At 36.0% G+C, this 18,822-nt stretch overlaps 1 protein-coding gene across 5 annotated transcripts in view; it reads left to right on the top strand.

Moving 5' to 3' along the window:
* The window catches only part of ANXA4 (annexin A4), a 121,154-nt gene that overhangs the window by 62,848 nt on the left and 39,484 nt on the right, over window positions 1–18,822 (top strand). For 2 of the 5 annotated variants that reach the window (XR_012485968.1, XM_074287119.1), the window contains exon 1: window positions 1,668–1,873. The exons of 1 other annotated variant lie outside the window; for it this stretch is intronic. The gene's annotated coding sequence lies outside the window, so the exon portion shown is untranslated. Of the gene's footprint in view, window positions 1–1,667; window positions 1,874–2,416; window positions 2,549–5,252; window positions 5,311–6,444; window positions 6,514–18,822 lie in introns of those variants that run through there. 2 more of the 5 variants (XM_074287120.1, XM_074287122.1) reach the window with 2 other exon arrangements.

Here is an 18,822-nt window from a genome sequence, read left to right as displayed (position 1 = left end):
CTCCTTTGGGAAATGAGACTCCAAAGTCTTTTCTAACTCTGAAATCCTTATACTCAAGAGACAATCATTATTGAATGTTTTGATTATTAATTTTAGCTTTCATTTCTACGGCAATTTAGATTTACATAGAACTCTCCCCATGACAACCTGTGGAAGTACCAAAGTACCAATATTATTGTTCTAATTCTAGAGATGAGTATATTAAAGGTTCAGAAGTGGAGTGATTTGCCCAGTCACAAAGCTGGTAAATGTCAGAACTGGGTCCCAGTTCAGTGCTCTTTTCACTAAGAGAGACAAGGTCTCTAGAGAGAATTTTGGCGTTCTCCACCCAAGTCTGTCACCAGATGACAGAAGTATTTAGAATGTAACTCCCATTCTTAGGAGGTTTCATTTCCCTCTAGGAGAGAACTATAATTTCTAAGACTTTTTTTTTAAAGGCTTTTAATTTGTTACTGTTTTCACTTTATGTTTTTTTCGCTTGCTGTCACTTCCACTTTTCAGATCTAAACACACTTTTCAGTTGTGTTTGGTTACCTAAGTGTAATTACTCGGAATGAATTAAATTCTGCCCCCCTTGAAAGAGAAACTGTAATTTCCAGTGGAGGAAAAAAGTGACCAAAGCCCTTCTCTCCAGGCTGAATCAGCAATTTAGAAGATCGGTTTATACAAAAGTCTTTTTACACAGGAGAGAGAAGATTGTTAGCATGAAGTGACTTGGACCAAGTTTTACAGACGTAGTTAGTAACAGACCTGAATTCGAACCCAAGCTAAGTTAGCAAAATGGTAAAGGATTCAATGATATCTCCAGTGGCTCCTGCAGGAGATAATTTTCTTCTACTTTGTAAATTAAGGCAGTTTTGACATGGTCACTTAAGACTTATAAAATATTTAGAATTTGATGTAACTTTAGAGATCAAGTTCAATCCCTTCTCTCACTGCATGAAGAAATTGAGACAGAGAAGATAATTATTATTATTATAATTATTATTTTTTTAGAGCTGCTTGAAGATATTTGATAAGTTGAAGAATTTGAATTAAAATCCTGGCCTTTCTACTTATGTCCCAGTATTTTCGTCTTGATACTAAACATACCCATCTGCCTCCAGACTTTTCACTAGTAGTTCGGATGATAGGACAAATTGGAATAAAATGGAATTTGAGCTCCAAACCACCACATGGTTTCCCAGTGTGGGTGGGGACAGGATCGGTTTCCTGGCTTCCGGCGGGAGTAGGTGCGCCTCTAAGTGAATACGCTCTCTACTACCCTATACAGTCTGAAAAACAGTACGGCATAAACCAGGTGAGGGGACGTGTGAGCCCAGGGAATCGGAAACTGGGGATCCTAAAAATTATCCCTGGAACCAGCTTTAGAAACTACTTAGTACATTTAGTTTAAAAACTGTGGCGCAGAGAACCTCGGCCAGCAGATATTAAGTTGCACTGTGGAGCTTTGAATCCACACCTTTTGGTTCCAAGCCCAACGCCCTTTCCACTACATCAGACGCAAACGGGCCTCTGGGGCTGCTGCTCAGAAGTTTCTGAAAGTAGCCTCAGCTTTGGGTCCTTAGAGGCTACTCTGGACCGGGGTGGAGTCAGAGGAAAAGCTAGTCGGGTGTCCAATAACTCATAGCCAGGTGTTATTTATTAGCCGGGAGAGTAAAATTTCCGGGACCATAGGGAAAGCGAGTGAGGAACGTCTTGAAACCGACACTGTCTCCGCCCCAAAGCAGGGCGGACTGGCCCACCCCGGCCCAGCCCAGCCCAGCCCAGCCCAGACTAGCTCTGCCCGTTGTAGTCGATATATGAATTGCCCAAAGTGCACAGAGTGGGTCTGAGCTCAGAAAGGGCATACTGTGACTGCGCTCCCGCCGGGGTAAGGAAATCCGTTGTGGGGAGATCTCTTGGGCTGCGGGAAGGACTAGCAGGGAGTGGCCTTATGGGATGTCTATGCCGCCGGCCGATTGGTGTTCCGATTTGTTCTTTGAACACCTTTCGGGGTGTTCCACAGCCCCATTTGGGGACTTTGCCTCAGGATCCATCAATGTGGGGACGCTCCTCTGCTCCCTTAGGGGCCAAGCAGAGTCTCCTGGCTGAGGAGCAGGGAAACTCGGAGGGAGGAAGGGAGGGAGTGCAGCGCACCCTCAGTAGGTTCCGCCCCCATCCCATCTTAATCTGGGTATGGGAGGCTTGTCACCGAGCTGGGAGGCCCTCTTTGGAGCTGGGCCTCGAGGAGCAGACTAGAATGGGTGTCTCCGGGCCGGTGAGGTGCCCAGCTGCTCGCCTTGGGATTTAATACAGGCAACAAACCTTTTTGGAGAAACCGATTAGGGAATTGGGGAGTGAGTGCTCCCTAGTGCTCTTTGGTGCCAAAGACTGTTATTATTTCTTGCATAATACATAATCTGTCATGTTTTTAGATTTAGTTGGTTGGAGTTCCAGAGATTGTGGGTGTTAAACATTCTTTGAAAGTCTGGAGTGTTTTGTCGAAATCCCAGTCCTGCTGACTGTATCAGCTGATACACTATCTCACTTGGTTGCTGTGAGGAAAGTGGATAAATTTTAAGTGCTATTAAAAAAAAAAAAAAAAAAAAGTTGAGTTATTAGATAGAGGCGGTCAAAAGCCCTGATTTTTGAATTAGAGGGCCTGGATTTGGCCCCGGTGCTGCCACTCACAATGATTGTCTGGATCTCAGTTTCCTGATCGGTAAAATAAAAGGATAGAGCTTGACTGAGAGGTCTTACATTTTTATGTGTCTCATAAACCTTTTTGGCAGTCTGGTGAAGTCTGTGGACCCTTTCTCAGAATAAGGATTTTAAATGCATAAAATAAAGACGATGATGAAGGAAACCAATTACATATATTGAAATATAGCTTTATACACACATGTATATGTGTATGTGGGTAGACATAGACATGTACATACATACACATGTGTATGCATATACGTATGAAATTCAAGGATTCCAACTTAAGATGGGCTACAGTTTTTTTCCCCTAAAACTAGAGACCAAATGTATGTTCTTTTACAATTCTATATCTTATTAGGCCAGAAGAAATTAGATGCCTGTGATTACCGCCTTAGGACTATTCTGCCTAAATATGAACCAGCCTGTTATTTGTCATTATTACTTTCACTTTTTAAATTTAAAAGTTTACTGTGAGACCCTAGCAGTCATTCTAGATTAACTTTAATAGGAGAGAAGAGAGTGGGTTCTGTGGAAGAGAAACAAGTCTGGACTAGTGGGGGGAAAGAAATTACCAAAAATAGAGCTTTACAGGTGCAAAAATTGTGACTTCAGGGGCAGCCATGAAAAAAAGGCCTTGGATGAAAAATGATATTTAAACTGCTTCTTGGAAGGAGCTACAGATTCTAAAAAGATGGAATACATTCTAGGCAAAGTAGATTATACTTTATGCAAAATGTGCTGAATTCTAACAGCAACAAATAGGCTTTTAGGACAGTAATTTGAAATGTAACACCCAATATTACTGAGCACTTAAATTAGCTACCTGCTTTACAGAATCTTTTCGTTTGCCTGTAAGTTAGGCACTGTAAATATTATTTTCCCCATTTTACAGATGAGGAAACTGAAGCTCTGAAAGGATTTACTGTTAGTCACAGAGCTAGGAGTTGTAAGAGAGATTTGAACCCAGGTCCTCCTGAATTCGGTACTGAACTAAATACAGAAAGAGATTGTTGTTTTGCCTTTGTTTTAAACTCATTGTGACCTCATTTGGGTTTTCTTGGCAAAGATATTGGAGTAGTTTGTCATTACCTTCTCCAAATAATTTTACAGATGAGGAAACTGTGGCAAACAAGGTTAAGTGACTTGCCCAGGGTCATATAACTAATAAGTGTCTGAGGCTAGATTTGTGCTCAGGAAAATGAGGCTTTCCTGACTTCCAGCCTGGCACTCTATCCATTTTGCCATTAGTTGAAAAGGGAGGCTGGAGTCAAATCAGGTTGAACTCCATCCAGCTTTTGTGTATATACATATCCTTACATAGTTTCAAGAAGGAGAGCATACCTAATTCTGTAGAACGGAGGCCCAAGACTTTCCCTTTTATTTATTTATTTTATTTTCAAACAATTTGAAAACCCTTTAGAAGTTGCAACAAGATTTTGTTCAGTTTATTTTTTTCTTAATAGTATTTTATTTTTCTAAATCATGTAACATTTTTTTCAACATTCATTTTTGTAAAACTTTGTGTTCCAAATTTTTCTCTCTGCCTCCCTTACTTCCCCCCTCCCCAAGACAGCAAGCAATCTGATATAGATTAAATATGTGCTATCCTTTTAAATAGATTTTCATATTTATTATGTCTTGCAAGAAAGATCAGACCAAGAGTTTTTCTTTTATTTTTTTCCTCACTAGTATGGTTTAGGATTATTTTGTTTTTTGAGAATTTGAAGGGATAAGAAAACCAAAAAATGAGAATTTTTCATGCCTTTCCAAAACAAACACACACACACACACACACACACACACACACACACACACATCCCTACACCCCTCTACCTTTTAGGCTTTCATGGGAGAGGGGAGGGGAAACATCCCCATATGTCAAAGTTTACAAATTCATTTGCTTACCTCCTCTCCTTTATTTGTTTTCCTGCTCTTGTTGCTCTTCTAGGTGTGGCAGCAACTTTTGACTACCATCCCAGTTTTACTTTTAAATTTATGTCAGAATAATTTATTAACCAAATCTTGTATTTCCCTCCCCTCCTCCAACTCTTTCACATTTTTAGCTTCAGAAGATAGTTTCAGTCTAAGTAATTTGGCAAGCTCTTCCCAACCAATCTCCTTCCTGGTAAAGGAGAAGCACACTATATACACCCTCCATCTCTTGTGCCCAATATTTTTATATCAATGAAATCAGACTAAAGTGAACATCAGGAGGAACCTTGAAGTAGGAAAAAAAAAAGTCATCAAAAGGTGAGCTTGGCATATTGGAAGCAGCACTGGATGAAGGTGGGACACTTTTGGAGGGGTGATCCTGCTGACCACTAGCTAATTGAGGAGCTATCGGGGTCTGGTGGAAAGCTTCCCACCCAGAAAGCATGTGAAAGGTATTATGTTAGGAGACACATTTAAAAAAAAAAACCTCTGTCCTTAAGAATTATATAGGATTTAGTCAGAGAATTTAGTTTCAAATCCCACTATTGCAATTTATTTATTATGTATATGACTTTGGAAGTATTACTTTTCCTTCTGACACTTTAATTTCCTTTTTTTTTTTTTTTTTTAAGGAAGCTGGACTAGATAATCTCTAAAATCCTCTCTACATAGTTTATCTTATGATCCTGAGTAAGTCATTTGATTATGGCCTCTATTTTTCTATGTAAAATGAGGACGTTAGATCAATAGGTCTTCTAGCTGTGAAACAGTCTTTAAAGTGTGTGGAAGAGGAGAGGAATGGTGCTAGTCAGAGGGGAAAAGCTGTGTTTGTAGGGGGGGAGGACAGATGTTGTTATTTTTTAAATTTTAATAACTTTTTATTTCTCTGTGCTATTTCTTACATTATCATAGTATCCCATGTATCCTTCCTCTCCCTCTCAGAGAGCTACCACAGAGCACATAGTAATTTTTTAGAGAAAAAAAAACCATTGAAAATGTAGTGTATAAATGCATTTTATAACACCTGTGGACCTCATACCTCCACCAGGGGGTAGATAATATCTTCTCTTCATTTGAATCTTGCTTTATCTTTATAAATATGCATACATATAATACATATTATATACATTTAATATACATAATATATACACATTGCATATGTATATATAATCAAAACACATATATCTTATATACACTTCATATACATATATGTTTTACATGTATCTATATAATTTATAAATTTTTCTACATGTGTATGTGTGTGTGTTCTTTCCATTTACATTGTGGTTGTTACTGTGTATATTATGGGGTGCAGCAGTGTTAAATTTGTATTTGAGCTTTAGGTCTTGTTTAGTATTAAAGTGGGAGGGAACCACCTAAGCCTTGCTGGGAATATTTGACTTTGAACAATTCCCAAGTGAGATAAAGAAAAGAGAAGGAGAGGGGTAGTCATGGAGGCCTAATTCTAAATCAGCTTTGTTGACAGGTACCATCATCTTGGGGAAATGTAGGCTGAAATAAACAGCGCTTACTCAGTGAGAAGTTTACCAGGATAAATCATCTATATTTCTAGTCCCCTAGCATTTGTTAGGAAATGAATTGTAGACTGCATCAGGTAGAGTCTTCCATCCTTCTCTGGAAAATGGTTGGGGCTGTTTTATAGCATTTAGAGTTGTGAGGGAACACAAATATTGACAGTATGTTTCTTTTTCCAAAAGAAACATTCTTTAAATACAAACCATTGGACTGTGGGCTACTTGTTAAACACAGTAGAGCAAAGGAAAACAGGGAAATGACTATGGGCAGGAAATGCCTCTGAGGAAGGTTTTTAACTCTCAGTCCCTGGTCTTCCTCTTCTTTCCCTTTTTTTTTTTTTTTTTTTTTTTTTTTCCTGTAATATCACATGCAATATTCCACAGCCACATCCCTGTACAAAGGCAAGTAGTGGGAGGAGGTGCCTTCTCTTCGTGGCTAAGCTTGGTCATAATAATATATTTAATTTGGATTGTTTTGTTGTGGCTCTTGGCATTTACATAGTTATAGTTTTTGTGTATTTATTGTTTTTTTGTTTCTACTTGGATTCTTTTGATTTTGTGTCTTTCCATGCTTCCTTATAGCACAGTATTATTCTATTGTCATTTATGTACTATTACTTGTTTAGCTACTTCCTAATTGATGGGCATCTGTTGTGTGTCTAATTCTTTGCAAACATAAAAAATACTGCTATAAATGTGTATTAAGGGCTTTTCATTTTTGGCCTTGACTTCCTTGGGTGAATGTGGTCAAAGAGTATGAAAGTTTTGTTCACTTTTCATGATTCTGCATTGTTTTCCAGAATAGTTGTATCAGTATGTAACAGTACCACTACTAGGTCTATTTCCAAAGATGATTAGGGGAAAAGAAAAAAACTATATGTTCTAAAATGTTTATAGCATCTCTGTGGTGGAGAAAAAACTGGAAATTGCAGGGACCCCATCAATTAAACAAGTTATAATATATAATGTAATGAAATACTGCTGTGTTATAAGAAATGGTGAGCTTGGTGATCTTAGAAAAACTGAAATACTTGCATGAAAATAATGAAGAGTGAAATGAACAGAACACTTGAGAACATTGTATACATTAACAGCAATATTGTTTCAAGAATGAGTATTATACATACCCAGATTAACTATAAAGGACATATGAAGAAAGACACTACATATAAAGAACTAATAAAAAGAAGCATATATAGAATGATTTTGCTATATATAGTAAATTTCCAGGGAAAACAATTTGGCTCTTGCTATTGCCTTGCTTTAGGAAGAGTCACTGTACTTTTCCCTTCCTTTGTCTCTCTCCTTCCTGCTTTCCCCTCCTTGTTTTTTCCCTGTATATAAATTTCTGTAAGGATTATGAGTCCTTTGGGTTCCACATACTTGTTTGATCTCTTGTAATAAATCTGGTTTTCACTTAAGTCTTATGATGTGATTGCCTGTTGACAGTCTCAACCTCCTTATTCTCAATTTCCTCTTCTATACTGTAAGGCATTTGGACAAAAATGGCTTCCAAAATCTCTTTTGACTCTAAATTTATAATTCCATCATCCTATGAAAATAGTGTGGGAAGGCTGAATGGTATTTCAGGCAAAGAATCCTTCTAAGGAAGATCCTATGGATTTGGAATCAAATGGTTGTTCTTGGAGTTCCCTCTCAGCTATTTATTAGCTGGGGAATCATGGACAAACTAATTAATCTTTCTATGCCCCCATTTCCTCATATGCAAAGTAGGGATACTGATACCTGTCTTCTTCCTCTAAGTAATCCTGTGAGGAAAGCATGTGGTAAATCATAAAGCACTATAAAACAAAGTAACAAGAATTAACTAATTTTGAACTTGTATATAGGGAGGGACAAAATGATTATTTCCTAGAAATAATCCCATTTTCCTGTCATTTTAAGAAAGTTCTATAATCTGTTTTTTTTTTTTAAAACAGTTTTTTTTTGAATAGGTAAAATCTGTTCTTGATTAAACAAGATAACTTTTACTTCTCTGGTGAGACTCTGATAGATAATATATTTATTCCAGGCCACATTGGATTACTTCAGAGAATTGTTGTAATATCAGTATGTTTTCATGAATAGAGTGTGACTAAATCAAGACCTGAACACAATACATACTAGAGAAGTGAAACTGTGGATATGATTGCTTAACCATTTATTGCCGGAGCTCTTGAAAGAATTATGGACAAGGGGAGAAGCACAAAACAAAGAACTCTGTGCTAACAGAGAAGGGAAAGGCTTTATTAATTGGTAGTAAGCAAAATTTCATGGAGGCCATGGCAGTTGAGTCGGGCTTGAGAAATAATTTAATAATGCCTTTTAAAACATAGCACTTTATAGTTTACACAAGATTAATACATACATTATAAATCATTTGATCCTCACACCAGTTTACTGAAATTGAATAGAGTATATATTACTATCCCTATTTTACAGATGATGAAAATGAGAGTTAGAGAGGTCATTAACTGATCCTACATTATACTAGGGCTCGTAAACAGTATGATTAGAACTAGACCACAGATTTTTTGATTCTTGGTTCCTTATATCATTATCTCCATTATATAATTTTAATTCTAAAGCTTCATACAAAGACAAAGTGGTTAGAAATTCATAGACATAATCTGGGATGAATAATCACTTACATTAATGGTAATTTCTTATTTATGCCTCTAACCTGTTGGTTTGGTAAGTGGAGGAATGAGAATACATCTAGGTGGAGAAATTTGATTAAAGGTCTTTAAGATGGTCATAGACTTAGAAATGGATAATATTAAGCTCTCTCCCATAAGTTTCCCCATATCAGGACACTTTAGTTCTCTTCAAACACAGCCCATGTTTTGTACTTTATTCAATAGGAAATAGGGAATCATTGAAGATTTGGGGACAGTAGAGTAACTTGATTTGGATCTGTGAATCAGGAAAATTAGTTTTGTAACCATATGTATTATACATGGGAGAGGGTAGATTGGACATGTGAACTTGTTAGGACAGTATTGCAATAATCTTGATAAAAAAAAATGAGAGTAAGCAATAATGAGAACTAGAGCATCATGGGACTAATAAAGAAGGAATGGTATAAGGAACATTGTAGAAATGGAATTGATGGGACTTGGTGATTGATTTGATGTGTAGGACAAAGGAAAGGAAATGATAATAGCTAGCACTTAATAGTGACTTTAAAGTAAACAAAGTTACTTACAATAATTTCATTTAATAGATGAGGAACTGAAGCTCAGAGACATTGTTGCATGCTCAGCTAACCAATAGCTGAGTAATTGTCAAAGTTGGAATTTGAACCCAATTCTTTCTGTCATACTGCCCAAGAGCTGATGACAATAGTGAAGTAGTAGTGAGGAAAGAATGTTATGGATAATTGGGAGGATGATTGTGTCGTTGATATTTTGTTAATTAGAAAAAATCAGATTTCCTGGGGGGAAAAAAAAAGAAGTTGGTTTTAATGGGACAGTCTCTTAGGTCTTGGCATTGAGAATTTGGAAGAGGATTCAGCTCTAGAGATAAATGTGCTAAGTCTCAGTGTAGTGATGATAGATGAGATGAATGGCCTGGCCAAGAACAGATATAGACTTGAACAGAGCAAAGGACTTGAGAAGGAGTATTAAGGAAACTATGTTAAGTGAGCAGGAAGAAGAAGAAGAGAGAGGAGAAGGAGTGGAAAAGAAGGAAGACAAAGTAACAGTTTATAGAAGTAAGATAGTGAGAAGAGAGTAGTAGTGTTAGTGAAGCTTGGGGAGAAAGAATAACTAGGAGAGAGTTATCTGTAATGTGCAATGCTGTATAAATAAAGGCTGGATCCATTGAATTTAGTGATTCAGAGGCAGCTGGTGAGCTTGAAGGGAACTGTTTCAGTGAAGGAGTGGTAACAAAAGCTGAATTGTAAAGGGTTGTCTACAAGGTGGTAGAGAAAGTAAAGGAGAAATGTTGGCTTTAAATGACCTGAAGTTAAAACACCGTATTCATTAAAAATAGTAAACTCTTGAGAGGGAAGTTTCTTTTGCTATTAGGGACGATCATTAGATTTTTTTTTAATAGGAAAGTATTATGGCTGGAGAAGGAAAATGGCAAACCACTTTATTATCTTTGCCAAGAAAACCCCATTGACAATATGGTTTATGGGATCATTAAGAGTTGGACACAGCTGAACAAGAACAAACATTTATTGAAGCGTGATTGCTATGTCAACAGTATGTTTAAAAAAAATGTAAAAAGAAATTGAAAGCAATGTAGACAATATAGAGAACAGATTTTGGATGAACAAAAGTGACAACCATTTTTAGGTTCCTGAAGACCATTCCAGTTCTAAGATCTCCTAGGTGGGTCAGATAGCAGAGTAGAATTCTGAATCAAAAGACCTGGGTTTTTGTCTTGGCTACACTGTTTGCTAGCTATGCAATATCAGGTAAGGCACTTAACCATTAGGGGCTAAAGTTTCCCCAAATCTACATCATCATAGTGTTATTGTAAGGATCAAATTAAATAATATGTGAAAATGCTTCATAATAAATCTGAAAATATAGTACAAGTACTCCCCACCTTCTACCCTTATAGACTTCTCATGAATGCATGCATGGGTGGAGCCTGTTTTATATATGGATGAGTCACACCTTCTATATTTCCAAAAACCAAGAAGTCCAAGTGCTTCTTACTTGTGGGATGTAAAATGAAGCAATCTGCCAAAGTAAAATGAAGAAAGATGACTCACTTACTGGAAAACAAACCAGAGTGGAGCATATTCAAACTTTTGTAGACTTTTTAAAAATAACATCTATTTTGTTATTTATATGAAACGTGAAATTTGCAAATAATTCTGCTTTTATTTTTAAAAGATATTAGCAATGGGTGAAATGTCTATTTGATGGTATTCATTTGAATAAGGTAGGTTGTTGTGTGGAATATTGCTTGACCTAAGAGACCCTTATTAAAAATCAGGGTACCTGTGGTTAATTTATTCTTGCAAATTCAGGATCGTAGGATATTAAAGCAGAGCCTTAAGAGACTCATGATCTTGTGGGGAGAGAGATATGTGGAATCAAAGAGCCTGAGCTGGCCCATGGAAAAGATATTAGAGCCATTGTGTTTGCCTCTGTAGGAGAGAATTAGGAACAATACTCAGAATCAGCAAACAGAACACATTCAGGATTGATATTGGGGGAAACACTTATTGAAAGTTGTCCAACAGTGGTATGGGGGAGGTAGTTAGTTTGTTCTCCCTGTTGGAGCAAAGATCAGATAAATTTTAGGAGCAGTTAGGTGGTATAATAGACAGGTAGGAGATGCCATAATGCACAACAGACTGGTCCAAGAGTCAGGAAGATTCATATTTGAGTTCAAATCCAACCTTAGACACTTATCAGTTGTGTGATACTGGGCAAACCCTTTCACCTTGTTTGCCTCAGTTCTTCATCTGTGAAGTGAACTGGACAAAGAATTGACAAATCATTTTAACATCTAGCAAGAGAATCCCAGATGAAATAATGAAGAGTTGTACTGGAAAATAGTATTAGTGGTACAGTACAGGCCTCAGTGGATAGACTTGGGGTCAAGAAGCCCAGAGTTCAGATCCTGTGTACCTGAGCAGGTCACTTAACCTCTTCCAGCCTTCATTTCCTCATCTGTAAAATAAGGGTAATAATGTTATGTAGGTTCCAAAGTTGTTGTGCGGACCTAAAAAGATAATAAGTGTATAGCTTTTTGCAAACATTAAAATGCTACTATCTTATTTTCATTATTATCACCACTTTGATCATTATTATCATCATTATTAATTATTATATTTATTATAATCTATTGTTGAGTAGATTGTAGAAAAGAGGTCTTTTCAGATATTGGTTGGATAAGATGGCTGGTGACCCCTTTCAGCTAATAGTCTGTGATTCTGTGCTTTGAATTTCAGCTCTGTTGGGTAGGTTACTGAGTCTTTCTCTGTGCCCAAGTTTCCTCATTGTACAGGGAAGTTAAACTAAATGACCTTTGGGGTCCCTTCCAGCTCTAAATTTACAATCCTAGTTGCCTACGACTTCAGTGGAAATTTTTCTGAGAGTTTTACAGATGAAGAAACTGGAACGTGATTGTGACTCATCTCAAACAGCGCATGAGTGAGAGGCAAATTGGCAAAGTCTTAGCTATTAAGAATCCAACATAAAGCCAGAACTTGATCTGCCTCCTCTTTGTTACCCTATTTAAAACAAATCATTTCCATGATATTTTTAGCACTTGTGGCACTACAGTTTAAAAAGCATCAATCAGTATATGCATTATCTCATTGATCCTCAGAACAGCCTAGGGAGACAGCCCCAACCCATATCATTATCTCCACTTTATAAATGAGGAAAGAGAAGCTTATGGGAGTTAAATTACTTTCTTCAGCTCACAAACTATGTGGAAGGTAGAGCTGGGTTTCAGACTCAAATTTTATGATTCTAATACTAGTTGGTAACCATTCCATCATACTATGCTGCTATCACATTACTTTATGGTGGTGTTCCAAAGTTTTTGGAATACTATTTAGGGATTCTTTCTACTCCTAAGTGAGAAGACCTGTGGATTAGTAGGAAGAGTGGTAAGTTGTAGTTAGGAAAAACCTGATTTATTTTGCATATAAATAGCTATATATATATATATATATATATATATATATATATATATATATATATATATATATATATATATATATATACATGTTATTTTCCTTGATAGAATAAGAATTCCTTGAGGTCTGGGTCTGTTTCTTTTTTTCTTTATATTCCTAACAAAAGGATGGGCCTGAGAGGCCTGTGGTCATATAGTTGGTAAACTGAGACACAAAGTTCTGATTGAAGTTCAATTTATTGGTAGGGCTAGCAGTTACTAATAGAGTTTTTGGTTCTGCAGCAAGCCAAAAGACCCCAAATGAGAGCTAATAGTTATTTAATGGATTAAAGGAACAGCATCTAAAAACTAGTAGATGGTATCATAGATGGGAAAAGAGTATGATTGGTTGCAAAGTTTAGAGCAACATAGAAACTAGGAGACAATATGATTGTTTGGGAATCAGATTTGTGGGACTAGCAACCACTCCTTCCATCTTGTTGCTGATTGATGTTTCTATCTGCAGGGTTAGTTAGTTAGTTAGACATCCCTGTAGGACAATTAGTGGTATTAAGATAACAGGCTTCTCTTAATTAAAAGTGAGTTATAGGGAAATAAAACTTAACTCATTGAGGAAGACTGAATTTCTGAACCTATGATACTTCCAAACTTAACTCAGATAAAGAAATATGACTTAAGCAGTTATAAATAATGTCTGTGTTTGTTACAGAATAGAATCAATTACAAAATGGAATTAATTTGATTTTCTAATCTCCTGACTCCAAGTTCAGGATGAGAGAGGACCAATCTATTGTAATGTACCTTTGCCACATAATGACTGTGTGAATCTTTGGGGGAGAACAAAGCAAAACAAAACAAAAACCAATCTCTGACCAATTTAATTCAAGAAACATTTATTATATACTTCCTATATTCAAGGCCTTATGCTAGACTCAGTTTGACAATCAGTTAGCATTTATAAAATGCCTATATGTGCTAGGAGACTCTTTTATGTTCTAGGGATAGAAAGAAAAATGAAACAGACTTCAAGAATTTTATATTTTATCAGGATACACAATATGCATGCACATAAATAGTTATATACAAGTAAATTAAAGGTAATTTCTGGAGGGTGAACAGGGTAGTACCTACTTCAGGAGAAACCAGAAAGGTGCTCATGTGGAAAGTGGTACTTTATTTGAACTTGAAGAGAATTAGGGATAATTATAAGAGGCAGAGAGGTAGGAAGGAATGCATTCCAGGTATGAGGGACATAATCTGGACAAAGGTAGGGAAAAGGGAAATTGAGAATCTTTTTTGAAAATTTATTTTATTATAGCTTTTCATTTACAAAACATATGCATAGGTAATCTTTCAACAAATGACCCTTGTAAAACCTTCGGTTTCAAATTTTCCCCTCCTTTCCCCCACCCTCTCCCCTAGATGACAGATAGTCCAATATATGTTAAATATGTTAAAATATATGTTAAATCCAATATATGTATACAAATTTATACAATTATCTTCCTGCACAAGAAAAATTAGATCTAGAAAGAAAAAAATCTGAACAGGAAAACAAAAATGCAAGCAAACAATAACAGAAAGAGTGAAAATGCTATGTTGTGGGCCATACTCATTTATTTCCCATAATTCTCTCTCTGGATGTAGATGACTCTCTTCATTACTGAACAATTGGAACTGGTTTGAATCATCTCATTGTTGAAGAGAGCCATGTCCATCAGAATTGATCATATAGACTTGTTGTTGTTGTGTATAATGATCAGGAGACCATTATGTTGTGCTCATTTCATTTAGCATCAATTCATGTAAGTCTCGCCAGGTCTCTCTGAAATCATTCTATTTGTCATTTCTTATAGAACAATAATATTCCATAATATTCATATACCATAATTTATTCAGCTATTCTCGAATTGATGGGCATCCATTCAGTTTCCAGTTTCTTGCCACTACGAAAAGGGCTGCCACAAACATTTTTTGCACATGTGGGTCTCTTTCCCTCCTTTGAGATCTCTTTGAGATATAAGCCCAGTAGTAACATTTTTTGAGTGTAGTTCCAAATTGCTCTCCAGAATGGCTGGATCCATTCACAACTCCACCAACAATGTAGCAGTGTCCCACATCTCCTCCAACATTTGTCATTATCTTTTCCTGTCATCTTAGTCAATCTGATAGGTGTGTAGTGGTAGCTCAGAGTTGTCTTAATTTGAGTTTCTCTGATTAATAATGAATTTGAACACCTTTTCATATGACTAGAAATAGTTTCAATTTCTTCATCTGAAAATTGTCTGTTCACATCCTTTGACCATTTATCAATTGGAGAATGGCTTGGAGAATCCTTTTTTTAAAAACAGCCAGAAAACAAATTTAGCTGTATTGTTGAGTGAGTGGAGGGAAATATTGTAGAGTAAGGTTGAAAAGATTGCTTCCAAGTTAGAAAGAACTTTAAATACTAAATAGGAGGTTGTTCAAGAAGACAAGAACAAGAATATTTGATTTGTTATGCAATAGTAAAATCATGAATTTAGATCTGAAAAGGACTTTTGAGACTAGTCTGATTTTAGTAGCTACAGAACTCTAACATTTGTTCAAATAGTTAGAAATCTCAAATCTCTGCTATTTCTTGTCTTTATGTTAGTTTTGTGATGTTTCCCAAACTCATCTATTTTTTTCCTATGAGTCATCTGGTTTGTGCTATATTCTTCTACCACCATATCAGTTCTGTTTTTCTATTGTTCTGACCCATTTGTTCTTCACCTTGCTTCTTCCTTCACATGGTTTGTGAATTTACTCAGTAATAAATCCTATTTGGTGGCTAAGTGTATAGAGTATTGGACCTTAAAACAAGTAGACCTGAGTTTAAATAACATGTATTACCTGTGTGACCTTAGCGAAGTCGCTTAAACTCTCAGCCTCAGTTACTCAATTGCTGGAACTAACAATAGCACCTACCTCTCAGGGCTGTTGTGAGGATTAAATAAGATAATATTTCTAAAATACAAAAGTTGTAAGAAGCACTATTGATTGCTATACTATTTTTCTTCCCTTTTTCTAAGCCTTTTTTTTTTTTTTTTTTTGCTGAGGCCATTGAGGTTAAGTGACTTGCCCAGGGTCACATGGCTAAGAAGAGCCTATTCTTTTTTAAAGAAAGTTGTTCTTTCCTTAATACAATGTAAAATGTTTTAATATTTGTTTTTTTTATAATTTTTGATTTCTAAAATACTTATCTCCTTCCCTTCCTCCTTTTCTACTTCCTTGAGAAGGCACACACTTTGATATAGATCACACATGTGTAGTCATGCAAAACATTTCCATATTTGCCATGTTGAAAAAAAACACATAGACCAAAAAAGAAAAAGAAAGTTTTTTTTTTCTAGTTAATAGCTTTAATTGTACCTGATCTTAGACATACAGTTTTCACTATTGAACATTTTATATAAAAATCAACTTCAACTACAATACACAAGATTTTCAAATGAGGCAATGTTTATTAAACTAGCTAGTTTACTAAACATTATGAAGTTTTACCTAAAGTAAAATAAACATTTGCTCATTAAATTCCCTCTGATTTAAAAATGAATAGAAATATACATTTATTTATTTATTTAACCATTTATGTATTTATTTAACCATTGTTTTGATGTCTTAAAATTGATTAAGACATCAAAACAATGGTTAAATAAATACTGGTTAATTAGTTACACTTGAAAACTTTTTATAACTTATACTTGAGTATACATTAGATAAATATCTGCAAATTATTAATATAAAATTATAGTTTTAAATCAGAAGCACTGAGCTGCTGTCAATATTTTTCCTCTCTACGAATTAGAGATAATTTTCTATACACTAGTAAGTGTCCAGTCAAAAAGAAAGATTTTTTGGGTTTTGTTTTGATTTTTAAAAGTATGTTTGGATATGCATTCAGAGTCCATCAGTTCTGGAATTGTCTAATGGCTTTCTGAGAATAACTAAGTCATTCACAGTTGATTGTTGTACAATTTTGCTGTTATTTTATATAATGATCTCTTGTAAGTCTGTTGTTTTAAAAATGTATGCTTATATTGGTATATTCTTATAATTAAAAACTTGTTACCAAATATTCGATATATATTAGTTCTAACTTCCTTTCTTGAAACTAAGTCCTCTAACCAGGGCTTCTTGCACTTTTTCCACTTGTGACACCTTTTCACATGAGAAATTTTTATGTGACCCTCAGTATATAAAATACAAACCAAACATTTACTGATAAATAATAATTTCATGATCCCCACATTAGGTTACAAGATCCCATATGGGGTTATGACCCATGGTTTAAAAAGCAGGGCTCTCACCAAGCACATAACTCTTGCCTTTAGTATTTAGAGAGTTGGGATAAGAAGGAAGCTTAAGAGACCTGCCAGTGAATCAGAGTTTAGTTGAGAAGATAAATCTGTCTTATCAGTTGACATAGGCAAATAAAGATTGCAATAGCCACACCTTCTATTTGATTAATGTGTTGCAGTTTAGTATGATCTCCTTTGATTCTCATAGTAGCCCCATGAGGTAGAAAATTTTACTTAGCATTAAGGTTCAAGTTCAGGGTCTGACATTTATTAACTAAAGGACTATAGGCTGATTTGTTTTAATATCTCAGTTGTTTCATCAATAAATTAAGATGGTTATGTACTACTGACCTTACAGGGTGGAAATGAAGAAAGTATTATCTTCAACTCCATATTTTCTATGTCCAATCTGTTCCCAGGGCCTTTAGATTTTCTCTTCAGTATGTCTTGGGAATATGCCTCCTTTTCTTTGACACAGCCACTACTCTGGCTTAGAACCTCTCATCACTTTAGCCTTGGGCTATTAGAATAGTCAAGGTTGTTTGGTTTCCCAGGCACTGGTTTCTTCCCATTCCTGTCCATTCTTTATCCATCTGTCAAAGTGATTTTCCCAAATTGTAGGTCTAACTATGTCATCTCCTTCATTTGGTAAACTCCAGTGGCTCCCTTTCACTTTTAGTATTAAATATAAAATTTTCTCTTTGGTATTCATAACCTTTTGTAGTCTGACTCTACTTAGTTTCCCAGTGTTCTTACTTTATATTTCTCCATGTACTATGTCACCTAATGACCTTTTGACATCAGCTCCTTTCTGTTCCAACACAGATATTCCCATCTCCCGACTCCAGGCATTCTCTCTGGTCCTCCCCCCATGCCTGGAAAGTTCTCATTCCTCATCTCTGCCTCCTGACTTCTTTCAAATCCCAACTAAAATCCCACTTTCTACAAGAGCCTTTCCTGATCCCCCTTAATTCTAGCACCTTTCCTTCATTGATAGTCTCCAGTAGCTAGCATGTTTACGAATAGTTGTTTTCATATTGTCTTCTCTACTAGACCATAAGCTCTGTCAGAGTGGGGATTATCTTTTGTTTCATTTTATATCCCAAACCCTTAGCACAATGCCTGGCATAAAGTAGGTAGTTAAAAAATAATTTTTAACTGACTTAAAGCCTCTATTAATATGAGTTATTATAATATGTTGTTTTATGACATAAACAAAACTAACACTCAAGTTAAAGCAGTTACATGGAGCAGTGGATAGAACACTGGCTCTGGAGTCAAGAAGATCTGAGTTCAAATCCAGGCTCAGAGATTCACTAATTGTATGACCCTGTGTAAATCACTTAATTTTATTTGCATCAGTTTCCTCATCTGTAAAATGAGTTGGAGAAAGAAATGGCATATAACTCTAGTATCCTTGCCAAGGAGCATCCCCCTCCTCCCAAAGAAAAAAAGGGTCATAAAGAGTTTGATATGACTGAACAACAACTAAGCCCTGGGAATACATATATAAGCTGAAAAGAAAACCTGTCCCTGCCTTCACAGAGTTTGTATTCTAATGGGAGAGGCTAACATAAAAAGGAATCTAGAAAGGTGAGGGGAGCTGAGGATATCTAATGTGGGTGACATTGTACATAAAGTTTGGGAGGAGAGTCCAGTACAGCCTGGAGGAGAAAGAAGTGGCTGGCTCTGGTTAAATAGTTCTACTAAAGTCACTCAGTAAGTTTGGG

This window comes from Sminthopsis crassicaudata, chromosome 2 (assembly GCF_048593235.1).
Source record: "Sminthopsis crassicaudata isolate SCR6 chromosome 2, ASM4859323v1, whole genome shotgun sequence".
NCBI classification, from domain to species: Eukaryota; Metazoa; Chordata; class Mammalia; order Dasyuromorphia; family Dasyuridae; genus Sminthopsis; species Sminthopsis crassicaudata.
This window is presented reverse-complemented; position numbering and strand designations above follow the sequence as displayed.